At 41.3% G+C, this 21,168-nt stretch overlaps 1 protein-coding gene across 2 annotated transcripts in view; it reads left to right on the top strand.

The window, feature by feature from the left end:
• The window catches only part of LOC127646769 (cytoplasmic protein NCK2-like), a 63,537-nt gene that overhangs the window by 15,562 nt on the left and 26,807 nt on the right, over positions 1 to 21,168 (top strand). The gene's annotated exons all lie outside the window — the stretch shown is intronic.

Here is a 21,168-nt window from a genome sequence, read left to right as displayed (position 1 = left end):
GCTTACAATGGATGGAATATAATAGTGCAATTGAAGAAATAGTTCACACATTGAAAGGAAAGGTTTCCATTCACTCGCTGCGTTAACATTTTACATTTAATACATCGTAATTTCTTTTTTCCATTAAAGTTATAGTATAGGGACATCAGTGCTGTGCGGTCAGATGCTTTAAACCCTTCAGAGAAGGGGTGACAAATATCAGGAAGGCAAAAAGATTAACGATTCAAAACTTATTCTAACTTTCTGTCAGCCTTTCAATAAAAACCTTATGCACTTAATAAATTAATAAAATATAAAACCGCAATATACAACTGCAAATAAAGGTTTATTACCTCAAATTAACTCTGATTGTGTATCCTGTCTGACAGAGAGTGTGAGAGGCATTGGTCTGCAATAGCCAATCAGAACAGCTCATTATGAACAATGTAGTATTGCTTGCACCTTTACAAAATATTTGAAAGGGTCCAGTAATTCTTTCATATTAGCGAAGTGATAGAAAATCCTATTTTCTAATTTGCACTGTGGGGGTTAGCCTTCAGTGTTTCATACTTTCACAGCTGAGCAAAGAAGTCCCAATAAATCCCCATAAACCGTTAAAGCATTGCAGAGTCTGAAGTAGACATACAGGCATGTCTAATAAAAAAGCGTTTTTCAAGGCTTGATTTCGATGAGAAACTCAAAGTAGTATCGGCCAACACCATCTCTGAACTTGACTCAGAAAGGTAAAAGCTGTGTACGTAGTTTCAATAACTATAAATGTCACACCTGGCTTAGGGGTAGTCGGCTTCATCAGAGGCTGTACTGTTGGGATTGCTTGCTATTTTGAATAGATGTGTGTAGTATGTTGAATCGCAGAGGATTTTGCAATTTAAGTTGTTTAATGAAAACTTCCTAATTGCACCAGGAATCGGCCTCTCACCTGCATTATGTTGTAAAATATAATATGTTCGGTAGTATAATGATTGATCATTCCCTGGATCAGCAAAGATGAATGAACGTTGAAGCTCATAATGAGCTATTGTTCAGGAGGCACAACGAAAGTTGTTACGAAAGTTATTACACAGATCTACTCTAACTTCTCAGAGAACACGATAGTGACCTAAGCCAAAACCTAGCCTAATCAACTGTTTTTGTTGGGAACTCCAACTGCATTCAGACTGATCTGATCACAGCTGTTGCTGATATGATCCCTGTTACAATGAAAGAGGAGGTTAAAGAAGGACCATGTACTCCATTATGCTTGATGAAACATCAGACATTAGTAACGCATCACAGTTATCTTACGTACTGTGCTATGTCACCCACAGATTTAAGGAGTGATTAATTCACTTTGATAATGTGACAAAGGACAAAAGTGCTGCTGCAATTGCAGACGTGATTCTAACTTTCCTAGACAAATTGGACTGTAAAGCGAAATTAGTGGAGCATTGTTTTGATGGAGCTTCAGTCATGTCTTTGGGCCTCAATGATGTAGAAGAACAAGTAAAAAAGGCTGCTCAGCATATCTTTTAGTTATAAATGCCCATACATTTAATTTGGTTATGTCTCAGTGTGTGGCTTAAACAAACAAAATACATTTTGATTTTATATATTTTTGTGGCAGGGCGGAGGGCTGGGCCGGGTCGTGATCATACACACCGGTCCCTTATCAGGCTAATTAAGCCTCCGAGAGGGATAAAGGCCTACTGCGGAGGATAGTGGGAGAGAGAGATAGTGTACAGACATGTCCGTCAAGTGTGCGGCTAAAGTGAGTTGTATTTTTAGTTGTAAATTATGTAGAACAGTCAATAGGAATGTATATTTTATTAACTCCATGCAACTCAAGATTCTTTTCTCTCAGCTCGCCTTCTTTCTGAAGTTTGGTCCTCTCCCTGCACGAGGGGAGGCGCAAGGCCCTTATGTAGAGCCTGGAAATTCCGAGGATGATTTTTTTGTAGTCTCAGGCCTCAATGCCTCATGCATTCTCAAGTCCATATCGAGAAGCTTCATGTGTTAAAACCCCTGTGGATACAGACGAGCCCCTGTGTCTAGTTACACTGACATGTGGCACAGTCTTTAGGGCATTTCCATCTGGGTACTGAGCCAGTTAAACATCGCTACGTGCTTCAGTTAACGAGGCGGCCACCTCGCTTTATTGGCATTCTGTCCACAGTGACTATTGGGCTAAAAGTGTGTTGGTTACCATCGTCCATCGTGATGGCTGACCAACATCACGATGTAGAGCCACCATCGTGATGCCACGCCCCCTTTTGCGAGTCTTGCTAGTGTGACTCACTAATCCTAGTCTCTTCTATAGTTAACCTAAAAACTTTGCAGGGATTGCTCTGTAAATTAAATTGAGAATATAACTAATGCATATATGCTATTTTAAATACTGTAGTATATGCCAGAGATGTGACGTGTTAGTCTGTGAAAATACCGTGTCAGGCAGGCTACACAAATATTGATCTTGACATTGTTAGCTTCTTGTCTTTTTTTTACGTCTTACACTGTACATTTAGATTAAAATATTTTATTTTAAGCCTTTATTAATTAATTATTAGTAGTTGTAGTGTCTCAGAACATCTTGCTCATTGTCACATAGCTCTTGTATACACTGAAGCGGCAGTTTAAGATAAACCCAGACCAGCGAACGTCAAATAACTTTTGTCTGGTTAATACTTTTAAAGAAAAATTTCCATGGCCATAAATCCATAATGTCAAATCAAATGAAAGAAACAAGGTGAATATGAATAACACACATTTATTAAAACATAGAAGAACAACAAATAAAGAACAAGAAAACGGGAACAACACTCAGACCGAAACTCGGCATTAACATTTCACTTATAATTAGCAGCACAATTATCTTCAGCACAGGCTACAAAATAAATTATGTTATTGAAATATTGTAAAGTGGTCATATGAACTACACAAATGAACGTTTAAAAAATAATATGCAAAATCGAATAGCTCCATAACGGATGGCTGAAAAATGCGTAAAGAAGTCTAATATCTTTCACCATAGACCATGTTTAAATTTCGATGTTTCTGGCCAGAAATACCAACATATTCACTTTATCTGGTTTTAATAAGCTGCGGATTGGAGTAACTACACTACCCGCTGTGCTGAAGACCCGCTCTGATGGAGTACTGGTAGCACATATGCACAGATATTTCCGTGCTAATCTTGCAATGAATGGAAACATTTTGTCGTCCTCTTCCCCATCAATGGCCATTTCCTGCAGGTACATGGTCATTTCTGCCTCGACCTTTTGCTCATCAGTGAGCGTGGCTGTGGCCGCTCTCTTCGCAAGAAGGCTGCCCAAAGATGGCTTTTTTTTTCTTAGGCGCAATATATTAAAAAGCCCGGATGAGTAGGCTACTAATTAGTTGGGCTAGTAAAATAACGAAATTATAGTTTTTCAGTAGAAAAAAAATATCTATGTAAAGAGATATATTAAAATAAAAAGTGCTTAAAAGTGCACAACTCTTCTTAAGTGGAAGAAATATTTTTCCCCCTTACGTGCAACCTGTTGGAAAGCGCGGATGAGTCCGTTGGGATAGTAAAATAACGAAATTATAGTTTTTAAGTGGAAAATAGTATTTATGTAAAGAGATATATTAAAATAAAAAGTGCACAACTCTTCGTAAGTGAAAGCTAAAAAAAAATGCTTCACGTGTCGTGCAACCTACTGATGAAGCGCCGACGAGTCATTAGTTGGGTTAGTAAAATAACGAAATTATAATTTGTCATATCATTTTTGAAATTTATATGAAATGATATACCCCTATATAATTTATGAAATTATATAGGGGTATATAGCCGAGCGGTTGTATTGACAGCAAGCTGAATACCACTGCAGTTCCATTCACCTCTCTGCAAAGCGCATTCCAGCGGTTCTCTCTCCACTCTGCACTCCGCTGCTGACTACACCCCTGGGTGCTTCGCCAGTGCTAAAAAAATATTTTTCCTCTAAAGGAGTGTGTTTCCTCTATTAGAGCAGGCATAGTGATGTTGAATGTCTTTTTAAATACGTGTCTTTTTAAAGATGCCTTTCCATCTCTGTGCCGTTCCTGGATGCGGTCTTTACCTCTCCGCCTCTGATGTCACGATCACTGCCTCACATGGCTGGGTCATAAGCACATTGAGGAAGTGATCATGGATGGTTTATATTCTCACTACGAGAACATGACCATGGCAATGTTGCGGATGCGGCTTTCCTTCTTCCTTCTTCACGCTGAAGGTGATTCTGGGGTTTCAGAGGGTTACGGTTACACCCGGTAAATCCCCATGGACCGCCCTTTCCCCGGTATGCTCATTCGCTTCCGTCCAGCACTGGGATGACGTAGGCTTGCCTCACCACCACCCTTGCTCTTCCAGGAACTCGTTAGCCAGATGAGATGTCGATCGCTGTATGGGAGAGGTCCTTGGTGATGCAGAGGACTCGACCGGGCTGCCGCCTTCGGTTGTGGCCAAGGCTGTTTACACTCCCGTCTCATGTCGCAACTCGCCCGTTGTCACCTCCTCTAGAGTCAGCCGTGACTCAGGTCTTTGCGCACCGCTCACATCCTGGGCCACCTCAACGTCACAGCAGATGCTCTGTCATTCGCTGGTAACGCTCAGGGGAGAGTGGAGACTCCACTCTGATTCAGAGTTTATTCGGCCAGGTACAAGTAGACCTTTTTGCCTCCCTGGAATCCTCCCAGTGAGCCTACTTGCACAGTTTATGTGCAAAATCAGGGAGGACGAGGAGCAGGTCACCCTCGTGGCTCCGTACTGGCCCACTCAGACCTGGTTCTCGGACCTCACACTCCTCGCCACAGCTCCTTCCTGGCAAATTCCCCTGAGGAAGGACCTTCTTTCTCAGGGACGGGGCACCTCTGCACCCATGCCCAGACCTCTGGAATATCCATCGTGGTGAACACGATTACTCAGGCTAGAGCTACAAGGCACCGCTACTCTCTGAAGTGACGTTTCTTAACTAGGTGGTGTTTTTCCCATGGCGAAGACACCCAGAGCTGCGCAGTCAGGTCAGTGCTTTCATTCCTGCAAGAGAGACTGGACTCTCCCCCTCCACTCTCAAGGTTTATGTAGGTGCCTTTGCAGCGTATCATGACGACATCCAAGGTAAGTCTCTCGGTAAGCACAACCTGATTATCAGGTTCCTGAGAGGTGCCAGGAGGTTGAACCCCCCTAGACCGCACCTCTTTCCCTCCTGGTACATCTCTGTGGTCCTCTCGGGCCTACGGAGAGCTCCCTTCGAGCCCCTTGAGTCAGTCGAGCTGATTGCCGTCTCTCTGTAGACCACCCTGCTGACCGTGCTCACTTCCATCAAGAGGGTCGGGGACTTGCAAGCATTGTCTGTCAGCAAAGAGTGCCTAGAATTTGGGTAACTCTCAAATAATTCTGAGATCCTGACCGGGCTATGTGCCCAAGATTCCCACGGTTAGGGATCAGGTGGTGAACCTGCAAGCGCTGCCCCCGGAGGAGGCAGACCCAGCCTTATCGTTGCTGTGTCTGGTGCATGCTTTGCGCATCTACTTGGACCGCAAGCTTGTCTGCTTTGGCAGACAGCGGAAAGGGAATGCTGTCTCCAAACAGAAGCTTGCCCACTGGATCGTGGACACCATAGCGTTAGCATACCAGGTCCAGTCCGTGCCCGCCTCCTTGCGGGTTAGAGCACACTCTATGAGAAGTCTGGCATTCTCTTTGGCACTGGCCAATGGCACTTCTCTAACAGACATCTGTAGGGCAGCTGGCTGGGCAACACCCAAAACCTTGTGAGATTCTACAATCTCTGGGTTGAGCCGGTCTCGTCCTGTGTTTTTTCAGGTACGAGCAGGTAAGTTTCATTACACGGACAGCTGGTCGGGTGTATCGCTTGTGCATAGCGCCTTTCCCCTCCAAGGTAGGTGAAGCCATGCGCTCATTCACCCATGCTTGTTCACAACTTGTGAATCCTGGATGCTCTTCCTCCTAACCCTCTGACTCACAGATTCAGTGGAGGAATCCGTAGTCCGACCCAATACGTGTGCTAATAGGCCCTGTACTGGGGTATGTGCTCCACAGGTCTCGGCTACCCTAGTGACCTCCTGTGTGTATTTTCCGCGATACGGTCTCCCTTCTCTGTTTCGGTAGACCCGCGTCTCTCTTGGCAGTGTCTCCTCTGCCCGGCTGCTGTGCTTTTAGATAACTCCTCCCCCACGAAGGGTCGGACCTACCGCCGCACCACTTCCATGTCCCGTGGGCCCATATGATGTATCCACCACTTTCATACCCTCCCCCCCAAGAAGGGCAGGGTGTGGCCTCTGGCGGGGTTTTCCCCCTTAAAGAATAGGAACGGAAAAGAACGCCTTCCCCAGCGCATCTTATGAGCATTTAGGGCCCCAGCCGATTCTAAATGTCTAAATGGAGAGAAAGACTTAGAGAGAAAAGGCTACGGCTGGCGCGGCCTGCACCCATACTGGACACGTCTCTTTCCCCCACCTCAGGGCTATGGGGAAGCACCCGACGTTTTGGGGCGTCTGGGGAGGCTCCGTGCATCTGTTCCTACACTCGTTGTAGCTTGCCTACACCTGCATCGGCAGTTCACGTGACCAGTTCAGGCTTTTTGGCATTTCATATTGGGACCCCTAGTGTCACTACATCGACACAACATCCAGTGAGTGACAGAAGCGGAACGTTTATTCACTTGCATTTTTAGAGGAGGCCTGAAATGAAATCCTAAAAGTCTTAAATTCTGTTTTGATGAAGAAAGAAACTCAGAAGACTCTTGGATGTCCTGAGGGTGAGTAAATTATCAGCAAAGTTTCATTTTTGAGTGAACTATTCCTTTAAAGGACATCTGTCTGGCTGCAGGCTGGGCTTCCCCTAACATCTTTGGCAGGATTTATTACTTGAACATTTCCTCCCTCTCTTCCCAGGTTCTGGCTGTGAAGGAGGGTTGATGTACAGTATATCAATGTTTCACTAACCTGTTGGCTAGTGTCATTGTATTATGTTGCTGTTTTATCTCTTTCCTTCCCACTCTGTGAAGTAGAGTTTATGCAATGTTTCACTAACCAGTATGGCTAGTGCTATTTTTATATTGTAATCATATATGGTTATTTTTTTCTTCCTTCACATTTTTCAATATGAAGATAAGGTCATTTCAGTGCTTCTTACGGCTCTAATGGCTAGTAGGCATTGCTTTGTGCATGTAAATCAGTAGCACAGCATTATGGTATAGGATTCTCATAGAGTCAGCTACTGACACAGCTCCATGGTTCCCAGAAAAGGGAACAAGACATTGCGTAGCTTTGCCGCACTACTGATTTCTCTATGTTAAGAGATAGACAGGTGTGCTCTACTTGCTTCAGTCCAAAAAAAAATCCTGATGAAATGGCCTGTGCTCTGGTTTAAATGCTATGCCCGCTATGTCATGCGCATTGGGGGCAGAGCGACAAGCAAATATGGTCATTGAGATTTTCCAGATTCTAAAAAAGGTTCAGTGATCTTCACTCCTACAAGGAGCTTCTATAGCATCAGTTACTGATGCTGTCTCTCATTGCCTCCTTTCAGGGAACCAAGGTTATATTCTTAACAGAGTCATTTTTCAGTACGGTCAAATATATGTTAAATGTTTTATTTTATTAGTTTGGCTTTTATGTTAATGTCAGGAAATTGCACATTGGTCCTCTACTGAATTTACTCTATAAGCTGTTGCTGTTGGCAGTCAGTTCTAGGGTTGCACGATATACCAGTTCTATGGTAGTATCGCAATACTAAAGCTTCAAAATGCTAGTGGTGCCACTGTATTTTTTTAAACGGTAGGACCGTCAATACGGTAGTCCATAAGTTTTGTTGTATTTGCTGTAGAAAATATTACTTTTGCTAAAACGTTCACTTGAATCAGACCTATGTCTGCAGTAACATAAAAAATTTAGTCTTTTCAAGTGGCGTCCCCTTCACTCAGTGCCCTTTAAGAGCGCAAAATTCTTTTTAGGATTTGCCCCTTATATGGGATTGTTTATTTTTCAAAATGTTTTATGTTTCAAACACACAGAATCCCTGTGTGTTAATTTGACGGTTGCGTCTTCTAATGGATTATATGAAATTAAATATAACTATAATGGACAGTGAAAATCTTTTTAAAGCACAATTCAAGTAACAAGATTTAGAATTATTTTGAGTTTTGCCTGATGAGACTGGGAAAACCCATCTGCTGTGAATGTCTACAGAGATTTCAAGTCAAAGGGGGATACACCAGAAACCTTATTAAACACCTTCATACACATTCCACTGCTTCTGCAGAATAAACACGGATTAGTGCCACTACATTGAACCTAAATGCTTTATCTTAACATTTAGAAATGTACAGATTCTCTGAAAAATCTAACGTTGCACTTGCTGAATTTTTTCCAATTACAAATGCATGGTGGCATGGTGGTAACTTTGCATTTATGATTAGATCGATTTAATCACATCCCAGAGCCATGTGTTCAAACCGGTGTGTGTGTGCAATCTGCATTTGTGTTGCTGTTTACCAGGAGAAATGGGGAAGCTGTTATAATGAAATAGCAGCTCAAAAAATTATTTTAAACATTACAATATCTTTATTTATGTTACCAACACTCAAATAATCACAGAAATAATGGAACAAAAGTTTAAAGCTGTTGCCGTTTTAACTGGCTGTTTTGATGTGGCAAAGTTTTTTTTTTTTTTTACATCAAACGAAGAATGTGTATTAGGTAACGAGTCTTCTCTCTTTTAATCCATCAGTTATTGTCATAATTTCCAGAGCAGCAAGTGGAATGGCTAGTTTCTAAGAACCACCAACTATTAACATTGTGTTGTATCGTGATAGAACTTGGTTTTGTGATACTTTAGCTGGTATAGTATCGTAAGATGTGATTATTGTGACAAACCTTGTCAGTTAAAATGTGAATGAACTGACAGAAACATATAACAAAGTTATAAAACAAAGTTTTTTATTTTTTATTCTGAAAACCACTTTTTTGAACGTATTTGTAATTTTTTAACATCAGGTCAGTGTTGTGACTCTTTTAATTACCTGCTTAGACTATACATGAATAAAGATTGGAGATTTGATCTAAGGGACTTATGAGTTAATACGATTCCCATTCATTATTGTGCCCTTATTTAACCCCATCATTGCTTCATTGGAGAATACCTGCAGTTCCCCGTCTGTCGCTCTCTCGACGTTGTGTCGGAGAAGTGACACTAGGGGTCTCTCTTGAGCACCGAATATGCCTCTGATCTATGAAAAAAGGCCAATGAGAAGTTGACAGACAGTATTTGCATATCCCGCCCCCGGACATACGGGTATAAAGGTGAGGAAATATGTCGAGTTCATTCAGAAATTTTCTTCGGAGCCGATGCTCGTGTATGCAGTCAGCTGCAAGTTACACACCCGTTACTGTTCCTCTGACGCTGCCTGCTGTTGGATCTACGGCGCATTACAGCGGCTTTCTCCTTCTCTGCATGGCAGTGCAGTTTGCCCCTGGGCGCTTCGACAGCGCAGTTAAAAGAGTTATTTTCTCTAAAAGAGCAAACACACAGCTGGCGTTGAACGTCCTTTTCAGGACACGTCTTTTTAAAGACGTGTTTCCTCCTCTGTGTAGTTTCTGGATGCGGTTGATTTCTCCCCACCTCTGATGTTCATAAAAGCTGCCTTGCGTGCCTGGGCTGCGATTACACGCAGGCAGCGTTTTATGAATGGTCTATGTTCTCAGTGCGAGAACATAGTCATGACAGCATTGCTGTCGCAGCGTTCTTTTGTCATGAGAGAAAGCCACTTCAGCTGCCCCCCGCGCCTCACCTCGCCTCATTTCTACGGGATTGGGGCAGGCGCCGCGGGCGACGAAGGCGATTTGGGGATAATGACGGGCTCTGTTCGCCGGGTAAATCCCCTCGAACCACCTGCCTCCCCGGCACGGTTGCTGGCTTCCGTCCGAGCTCGGGATGAGTGTGGCCTGCCGGTCCCTTGAGCTCCCGTAATTGGATGAGGACATCGCCGCTGCATCGTGGAGCGTTACAGCGGCGTCTGATGCTGATGACTCATCTGGGCTGCCACCTTCGGGTCTGCGCACCCAGTCTGAGCCTGACGCACAGAGGTCCGCTATGCTTTCCCGGGTACTGCGAGCGCGAGGCTGGACGGGAAAATCCCGTTCCCCCCTCACGGCTACTTGATTGGTTCTGCGGCATGTGCGCCGCTCACAGCGGACGTGCATGACGAGTTGAGTAAGCCATAAAAGGGCACCTTTTACTGCCCGGAACCGGCTTCCTCGCTCCTTCACTCTCACTACTCTCGATGGTGGAGCGGTCCCAGACCACTTCCGCCCTGCATGCCACGGCCCCTCCTGCAACCAACACGAGGCTAATGCACTTCAAACTTGCACTTGGGTAGTCCTGTTCTTGATGTGCTGCAGGAACTGCGCTCAATGACCGATCGCGCCCCCCGGGCCACTCGAACGGGCGATGGCCACCCCTGTGGTCCAGAAACGCAATCTATGGACTGGACCTGGTCGAAATACGGGAGGTAGACAAAGCACAGTTTCTCGAACGCCCCCGACTCCCAGCTCCGTCCATTCGGCGGCACCGTTGACGACTCCACCCAGCAGTCCTCAGCGGTGAAGAAGCAGACGGCACACATCCATTTCACACATCCTGCCCCGGCGCAAACATGCCGCCATGGGCCATGTCCCTTTCTGGTCGCCAAGGGCATCCTCCTGCGGCTTAAAAAAAAAAAAAAACCTTCTGGCCCACTCCTGAGAGTTACTATGCACTCACAGAGACCAGGTACTCAGGAACCTCAGCCATTTGGGGCTTCAGGTCAACTGGGAAAAGAGCAAGCTCACCCCGGTTCAGAGCATCTCTTTTCTCGGCATGGAGTTAGACTCAGTCTCAATGTCAGCCCGCCTCGCCAACGAGCGTGCGCAGTCAGTGCTAAAATGCCTTGCCGCCTTCAGGCCAGGCACGGCTGTCCCTTTAAAACCTTTCCAGAAGCTCCTGGGGCATATGACATCCTCTGCGGCGGTCACGCCGCTGGGGTTGATACATATGAGACCGCTTCACATATCAGACTCCAGTCACGAGACAAGCATGGCGCCGCGGCATGCACCGTGTGATCATCACCTCCGCCTGCCGCCAAACTTCAAAACCCTGGACAGACCTCTGCTTTCTGCGGACAGGAGTCCCCTTGCAGCAAGTGTCCCGACGCGTCCTGGTCACGACTGACACCTCCAAATTGGGTCCGGGCTCCTTGTGCAACGGGCATGCAGCCGCGAGCCGTTGGAAAGGGGCCCCGCTGCGCTGGAACATCTATTGCCTAGAGTTTTTGACTGTTTTCTTTGCCCTGCGGAAGTTTCTCCCATTAGTTCGAGACAAACATGTGCTAATCAGGTCAGACAGCACCACTGCGGTAGCGTAGATAAATCGTCAAGGGGGATTACGCTCCCGCCACATGTCACAAATCGCCCGTCGTCTCCTCCTTTGGAGCCAGCAGCGACTCAGGTTGCTGCGTGCCACTCAAATCCCTGGCAACCTCAATGTGACCATTTCCGGCTCCTCAGAAAAATCCTGAATGAACTCGACATATTTCCATGCCTTTATACCCGTATGTCCGGGGGTATGCAAATACTGTCTGCCAACTTCTCATTGGCCTTTTTTCATAGATCAGAGGCATATTTGGCGCTCAAGAGAGACGGGGAACTGCAGGTATTCTCCAATGAAGCAATGATGGGGTTAAATAAGGGCACAATAATGAATGGGAATCTTATAAACTCATAAGTTCCTTAGATCAAATCTCCAATCTTTATTCATGTATAGTCTAAGCAGGTAATTAGGGAACGGAGGTTAAATCCATAACCTAGACGTTATTTGTTTTAAATCAGTGCAACAGCAATTTTGCAAAGTAACCATGTGTTCAAACTCCATTTGGTGGGACTTTTCTACTGTAATGATCAACATGTGACTTATGAGTCATAGAAAGAGAGAAGGAATGGTAAACATGTTGGTTGGTCTAAGGTGTTGAACATATAGGGAGTGTCTATGTTTACAAGTAAGGCTAATATGGAAACAATTTACTGAAATATTAAGCAAGGAAGACCAGGAACTGATGCCAAGAGAAGTCAGCATCTCCACTGCCCTTTCACTTGTATTGGGTGTCACATATTTGCTATTGAAAAAGGAATTTGGAGCAGGATGCCTACAGGTTATGGAGCAGGAAACAAAATGTATCTAGCACAGTCCCAAAAAAAATGTCAACTCATGGGAACAGTCAGAATATGGAATAAAGTGGCAAAAAAGTATGTGAACCCTTTGGAATTACCTGCATTGATGTATAAATTTGTCATAAAATCTGGTTCAATCATCATCTAAGTTACAATAATGAACAAACATATTCTGTTTTAACTAATGTCACACAAATTATTGTATTGTTACTGTACATATTGAATACAATGTTCAAACATTCATATTGTAGGTTGGAAAATGTATGTGAAACCCTAGGCTAATCACGCCAACAAAAGCTAATTAGAGTCAGTAGTTGGCAAACCTGGCATCCAATTCATGAAATGAGATGAGAGGTGTAGGTTAGATCTGCTTTGACTTATAAAAGCACTCAAATATTTTGAGTTATATTCACGAGAAGCATCTGCTGACGTGGACCATGCCTCACAAAAAAAGAGGTCTCAGAAGACTTACAGTAAATAATTGTTGCTTTGCATAAAGCTGGAAAGGGTTACAGAGTTATTTCAAAGAGATATTCTTCTGTCCACAGATGTCTATAAATGGAGATTATTTAGTACTGTGGCTACTCTCACTAGAAGTGGCCTACCAGCCAAGATGACTCAAAGGGCACACCGCATAATACTCAGTGAGGTAAAAAAAGAACCCTATTGAAATCCAAAGGCTTGAATGAGTCATTGGAACTGGTTAACATCACTGTTCATGAGTCTACTATATGGAAAACATTAAACAGGCATATTGTCTTATGGTGATGGGGGCGTGGTCGTGTGTCTGTCTGCGGGAGAGAGAGAGAGGGTTGTAAGGCTCGTCATCTGGATTGTCATTATCTCTAACATAATTTTCTTGTTTTAGTGATGGTGGAGGGAGACATAAAAAGGCACATGAGTGATAGAGAGAGACCAGAGAGAGAGACTGTACCTGCTTGTTCCTGCTCGATAGAAGCCTTTACTCGCTTGTGTGTTTGACTACTTGGCCACTGAGTGCATTTTTGTTTATGTTTAATGAACGACGCTGAAGAGTAATAAACATACTCACGTTGACAGTTCGCTGCCTCCTGACTCCTTCATTAACCAGACAAACCTTCTATATGTCCTTATTAGCAAATAAATAATACAACTTAAGCAATTTTTTAAAAAATAGACAGGTGTTTGTAGCATGGTAAATTATTCTCTATGTTAATCGCACACCTGCAGAACAAATTCTAGCATTGCATAGCATCATGTACCCTCTATTGGGCTGATAGGAGACTTCTTAGTATATAATCAAAGAGTAACATTATCATTTAGTTTTTTTATACATAATTCTTCAAGCTTTGAGCAATGGAATGCCTTTATGGTTAGCAATTGGAGAATATCCCACATACCACTATGTCTAGTACACAGCATTAGAGGCAGAAAACATATAGAAAATTGACTCGTGTGTGACCTGAATGCCAACTACAGAGTGGTCTTACATCTGAGTTTTGATTTTTTACTTTCTTTTGGTTCAGTTGATGAGATTGTGACATATTTAGTAATATGCTCCTTCTACCTCTTTAGTTTTCTGGATGGTACTTTGGTGTCAATCAAATTTGTCAGCTTTCCATTACAGCTTTTAGTTTCATGTTAACCCAAGTGTGCCATGTTGTAGATCAGGATGGGAAAAGAAAGCATTTGGCTTATGGAGCTCATGGAGCCAAGACACAGCATCTGAACCTTATGGGATCTGTGGGTTGAACCAGCAGCTCAGGATGCAGTCAAGTATATAACTGGGAAACAGATTTTATGTATCTTGTGCATTAAAAACATGGGATTTTATAGAGAGGAACAGTGGCAGAGGGACAAGATGCAGGGAGAAAGAGATGAAAAAGCAAAAGACCAGTGTTTTGGGCTCTGTAAAATCAAGAGTTCAGCACTAATAGTATCTCTGGTTAGTTTAGTGCTTTTTTTAGACAACTTGAACATTAAGTTTTGTTTTATGTTTATATAAATGGCTTTTTGGTTGAATTAAACTCATGAATTTAAATTACTTCTGTGTAATATCTGAGCAAATAAATAATTATCTATATATATATATATATATATATATATATATATATATATATATATATATATATATATATATATATATTAGTGCTGTCAAAATGAACGTGTTAATTTTTGCAATTAATTTGAAATATTTAACGTGTTAAAAAAGATTAACGCAATTAACACGGTTGTATTTTTTCAACTTCCTGTGGCGGCTGACGTGTGTGCGACGTGCGCCATTCTAGTCCCAAGTTCGGCCGAACCGATTCATCCTGGCAAAAGATGGATAAGAAAAAGGAAGTATTTTAGGCAGAATGTTTCATTATAAAACACAGCCCGATGGTCTTTGGATAAAACAAAAGTAATCTGTGCATTTTGCAAAGCCGAATTTAATTACCACAGAATTAAATAATCTTTGACATATCACTTAAAAGCAAAACATCCTTCCGAAATTATCTGTACGGGGCCTCGCCAATTGAAATTACATGAGTGTGTTATTCGTGGGCAAATAACAAGATCTGTAAGTGATAAGATAACAAATGCTTTTTCCGCCCAGTTAATATGTAGATAACGATGGACTGAGAGAAATAATTCGAAATGCAACTGGAGACACCTCATATAATCTGCCCTCGAGAGGAACCAACGTGTCAAAAATACACACTTTGTATGAAGGCGAGAGGGCACGGAGGATAAACACGCTAGAGCAAGCAACGCACATCTCGCTCACAGGGGACCATTGGACTTCTGTTAACAATGACAACTACTAGGCGTCACAGCACACTTCATTGATAAAGAATGGAAATTGCAATCATTTGCACTAACTGTGAGTAAAACAGAAGAACGACACTACGCTGAGGCATGTGCTAATCATTTTTTCGATGTCGCAAAAGAATGGAAAATAGAGGGAAAGTTAACCGTACTTGGCACTGACAGTGTTCGCAACATGGAAGACTACTTCCAATTGAACACCTGCCATGCACAGCCCACATTCTGCAAAGAACTGTCACTGTTTCTATTCACGGCAGTGGATTTGAAAGTGTTCTAGTCAAATGTTGCAAGATTGTCGGGCACTTTACGCATAGTCCATCAAACGCTCAGGAAGTGAACAGCAAGTTGCATGTGGACAGAAGCAAGAATCACTCGTTCAGGACGTTACAACAAGATGGAATTCGACCCTAGAAATGGTCAAGCGAATCCAGCGAAACAAATCTCCACTGACCACTACCCTGGCTCAGCAAAACAGCAATGTTGGCATGTTAACTGTGCAGGAGCTTGCCAAACTGCAAAAGCTGGAGGAAATCCTTGAACCTTGCAGGTAAGTTAATATTGATTTCTTCTCTCTGTCTCTTGTTCTGTGCTCTCTCTCTCTCTCTCTCTCTCTCTCTCTCTCTCTCTCTCTCTCTCTCTCTCTCTCTCTCTCTCTCTATATATATATGTGTTTTGTGTGTGTGTGTGGGCATGTTTATGTGGTTTACGAGGACAATTTTTTAGGTTACAAACTGGTAATTACAAGAGTATTATGCTATAAATGTGGTTTATGAGGACATTTCTAGTGTCCCCATAATTTAAATAGCTTAAAAAACATATTAAACAATGTTTTATTGAAATGTAAAAATGCAGAATGTTTTCTATGAGGGTGAGGGTTAGGGGATATAATATATAGTGTACAGTATAAAAGTCATTATGTCTATGGAAAGTCCTCATAATGATAGGTAGACCAACGTGTGTGTGTGTGTGTGTGTGCATGTAGCATAGAGGCAGGAATGTAGTGAGTTTCTGTGCAATTAATACCAATTTACTGGCATGTTTACAACATCTTGTGTTTTCCATTGCAGATATGTCACTGAACTGCTTAGGGGCGAGCAGTATGTCTCCTGTTCAGTGGTGTTGCCAGCCTTGTGCCACTTGTTCAAAATTATGGAGTCCACAGATGATGATCCAGTCTATGTAGTGAAATTAAAAAAATACTTTACCACAGACCTAGCTAAACGGAAGGACAGCACCAACCTCACATGGCTGAAGATCGCTACTGCTCTTGACCCAAGGTTTAAAGACCTGAAGTGTCTTCCCAAAGATGAAAGGAATGAGGTGTGGACTTCAGTAAGCAACCAGTTAATGACAGAAAGTCCTGAAAAACAACCATCTGAAGAGACAACAGAAATACAGCTGCCAAAGAAGAGAAGGATGTCTGTCTTGGTGGTTTCTTCTGATACAGATGTATGAACCGCTACAAAGTAGAGCCCAAAATGGACATGGAGGAGTGTCCACTACAGTGGTGGACGAAGAGAAAAGAAACACCTGCCAGGCTGGTACCCATTGCACGCAAGTATCTGTCAACCCCTGCAACCACAGTGTTTTGTGAGAGGTTGTTCTCGCTCTCAGGTCACATCATTCAAAAGAAGAGACCTTCATTGTCCCTTGATAATGTAAACAGACTGGTCTGTCTCAGTAACTGGCTGAATGTAAAAGAGGACTAAGCTGAATTGTTTCTAGTTAATATTCTGAACTCTCAGCAATATTATTATATATTGAGCAAAATTGTTTGTGTTCTTTCCCTGTTATTGTTTTCATATTTGCAAGGCCTATTGTGGATCTTTTTGCGATTCACTTGAACAATGAAAATATATATTTTTTTTTATTGGCCTTGATAGTTTTGAAATTCAAATGGCACTTTAACATAAAGGCCTGTGTTTTTTTTATTTCTGTAAGAAACATGCCTTTCAAGCCAACAGTCAATTTTGAGGGCTTGATGGTTTATTGGAAATATGTTGTTCTCAGGAGAGAATCTGTGTTCTAATTAATAATAAAAAAAGCTAATAAACAATAGTATTTGAATGTAAATATAGTTTCTTTGTGTTGATTTTTACATTAATTACCTTTTTACATTTAAATATCCATTATTACAAGCTTCAGTCTTGAGAAGAAAAAAACGATTAATTGCGATTAATTGCAAAAACAAAAGTGTGATTAATTAGTACAAAAAATTGTAATCGATTGACAGCCCAAATATATATATACATATATATGTTTAGCTTTTCTAAAACAAAGATTTCATCAAATCTTTTGAATGAAACTTTGAATTTGAAAGAATCTGAAGTATACTGCTAAACTAGTAAACTATTTCAGAAGGTTTGTATATATCTTTTTGTTGTGTAGCATCAATTGTTTTTTCTGTAAATAAGCATGCACACACACACAGAGCACCAGTGGAGCAGTTTTCGGATGCAGATGGCTATTCATGGCTTTGATGCACAATTAAATATAGTTTGAAAGTCAGTGAGTTGGTAAACCTGAAGCTCACAATTGAGAGAAACATTATGTTCATGTATGTTACCTTGTTACTCTACTAGCAGGCGTCCATGGCATCATCATGTAATCTAGTGTCTCATTAAACCAAATTGTGCAAATGAATGGACTGAGGAGATGTTTGTGGTTTGAACTGTAGCTCACACTCGGAATCCTCTGTGGGTGAGGTTGTTGTAATATTAGGCTTGATATTTGCTAACATGTTGCTCTTATTAGGAGAAGCTGTATTCAAAAGAAGCAGTGACATCTCTTTATTTCCCACAACGTGTGAAATTATCTGACTCTTTCACCTCAAAATATGCGGTTTCATTTTTGAAGGTCAATTACAAGTCTCATCTTTCCCATACTCTGTCGTGATTATGTCTTGGTGCAAACTTGAATGCTCCAGCTTGTGTTTGTCAAAGATATTAATCTTGCAGCAGTAATTTCTTGTCTTGTTTGTTGTATTAGTGTGGACAGGCTGTTCTTTGTAGTTGAAGTGATACTGTTGACAGCAGAGGTAGGAGGGCAGGGAAAAGCTTTTTGCTGTCATTCTTTTCTACTCAACATGATTTGGAGTCACATTTTCCCGTCTGTTAACAAGAAAACTCTAGCACTGAACCAAACACTCGGCATCACGTTTAAAAAGAACATTTGAGAAGGAGAAACTACTTATGTCAGAGCTTCTCATTCTTGGGGTCTTGAGGCTCTATGTATATACAGTATATATATATATATAAAATATGCAGCTTCTCTTGTACTTAAAATACTGTAAAACAGGTTACAATGTGATCTGGACACAAAGTAAACTTTGCCACAAAAGGTGTATATGCACAGTAGGTGTGTGTAAACAGTGTGAAAAAATTGCAATTTCACTAAATTATATTATATATATATATATATTATACATTATTTTTATATTTATTATATTGTCAAGTTTATTAATATAATATGATACTGAATTATTGTTATTATTATTTTAAGGATTTGTTTATACAATAGTGATATATTTCTGTCATATGTACTTCACCTTTACCTGGAGCTTTACTTTAGCAGAACACTAAAATTGCACAGCTGTGTCAGTGTGTATTAGACAGTTTACCATGTTTCTCAATATAACATTTGTTGAAATGCTGTCACCTCTGTTTATGTGATACTGTATCGTTTTTTTAGATTATTTATTGTAATAATTTATTATATTTAATAACTTTAAGCGGCTTCAAATGTTTGGAATTTCACAAATGGGTGAACCTGCAGCACTTTCCCTTCACACTGCACATGAACCATTTAGAGAACGCCAAAAAAAGCGTATCATGATCTCATGCACACAGAACAAGGCATCACCAGTCAACCCTTGAATGATTTGCCATCATACCACATGCCCTCCAAATGACAGGGGCCCCATGCAATTGTGTGGTGGTTAACACCACTGCTGAATATGCAGTGTTACTAAGCGCCCTAAAACTGCTGGTATCGTTTGTCAGCACTTATTTGTGCATTTATTATATTGTGTGAGGCAAAATTTAGTTTATTTGTTTGTGTCAGGAGAAGGAAACACTAATCCAAGTTTGATATAATGGTGGATACCAAAAAAGGTTGACAACCTCTGGCTTTTGTCAAAGCTGTCGTTCACATTCTCTTCCTGTTGCTCTCTCCTTTTCTCCTCTTTTTTTCTCTCTGACTTTCCAAGTTATTAAGGCCACATCTCTGACTTCCTGTGTGTCACACAGCTGGCCCATGTGTGGCCTCACTCTCTTACCCCCCTTTTTTTTTTTTCTTCTCACTTGATCCCTTTTTCCTGTCAGGGTCAAGGCTTTCCCAGCAACTGGGTTAGAAGAGTGCACAGTCACATGGCTCAGCTTTACCAATGAGCTCTGGAAGAAACGAGAGTATACAGAGATGAGGCAACACACTCCTTAACTCACTTAAATACACACATGAATACAGGGTCAAACATCTCTCTTTTCTGTTCTGTTGCCAGTATCAGAAAAAAACATTTTTAATAAAAAGCGATATTTGCCCCCTAGAATTGATTTTCATGTGCATTTTGTACTTAATTGACAGCATTATTATTTTTGAACCATATAAAACATAGACATTGTGTCATCCAGTTATGTCAATGGAATAATTCTTCAGTCTGACATTTGTGTTTTCTACACATTAAATGTTTTTAAAGGTAATTTTTCATCAAATCCACTCATATTACAAACACATTCAATAACACTCACCTCCGAGTGAATACAGATATTTGACAGCTCTGGGCCAGAGTGTCTGCAAAGGACCAAACCCATACCTAGATAGGCTTTGACTAAAATATTATTCAAATATTAGAAAACAATTATAAACAGAGCAATTTAAATACAGATAACAATTAAAGGTCTAAGGCTGGGCCTGTTGTGATTATTAAATAATTGTAAATAATCACAATTATTTGATCTAACTGTGATTTTATTTTGCACTTCAAATTCCAATAAAATTGTACTATCCTAATAAGGCAATTTTAAGTGAATATAGAAATCATGGTTTGAAATAAGCACACACGGGTGTCCTGTAAGATGTCTCGAGGTGACATATGACAAATAAATGCCTCTAGACAGTTTCACACTTGAAACACATCTGATTTAATTTTGAAGAACAGACGAAAGAAAATGAGCTGATTCGTCTGATTCACTGCTTGTTCAGAGGTTCAGTGGCATGCACAATGTGAGCGCTTCCCACGTAAAAACTACATGTAAATAGTTTTCACTCTTCTCTCAGTCATTTGGAAACAGTTTGCAAGAATAGTGTCGTATATGTGAGTGCTGCAAATGATCTCCGACCATCTCAGTTGCAATTTTATTTAATGATCGTACAATGGCAAATCTTCTTGGTCATTGCGAGTTCATACAAATGTTAAGTGCAAAGTATACTTCGGTTGTCCGTTTTGCTGTTTAGAACATGCAAAGTATGCGTGGCGTAAATTTCGACATTGGCGAAGACTGTCCATGAGCGGCCCAGATATTCTCAATGCACGGACTTTCTTTGTCTTCATCCATGGTTAGTGTATGCACCTGCCGTTGACTGTATAAAAAAACTGTCACAAAGAAGTCATACTGCACATGCGTCAAACACATTTATATTTGCTCGCGATCAAAAGAGTATACTTTGAAAGGCAACGTGGTTGACCCGGTGTGATCTGGCATGTGGAAAAATCAAGTAGTCACAGGTCTTTAAAAACATGCATTGACACAAAGAAGGAGAAGACCGCTTACTCTATTTATGTGACGATGAAAGGACAAAGAAACATGGAATCTCAAAGGTCTTCCTTCATGCAAAATAACAGCTCATTGGTTTTAACCTGAGAGCTTTAAAATAACATATGAAAGTGAATAATGAATGAAATTCTCTCATCATTTACTCACCCTCATTTCAACCCAGACGTTTATGACTTTCTTTATTCAGCAGAACACAAAATAAGATTTTTAGAAGAATATTTTAGCTCTGTAGGCTATACAATGCAAGTGGATGGTGATTATCACTTTAAAGCTCCAAAATGTACAGACAACCATAGTAAAAGCAATCCATATGACTCCAGTGGTTAATGTCTTCTAAAGCAATATGATCGCTTTGGGTGAGAAACAGATAAATATTTAATTTCTTTTTAGT

This window comes from Xyrauchen texanus, chromosome 7 (assembly GCF_025860055.1).
Source record: "Xyrauchen texanus isolate HMW12.3.18 chromosome 7, RBS_HiC_50CHRs, whole genome shotgun sequence".
Taxonomy (NCBI): domain Eukaryota; kingdom Metazoa; phylum Chordata; class Actinopteri; order Cypriniformes; family Catostomidae; genus Xyrauchen; species Xyrauchen texanus.
Note: the sequence above shows the minus strand (reverse complement) of the source record. Positions and strands in the feature narration are given on the sequence as shown.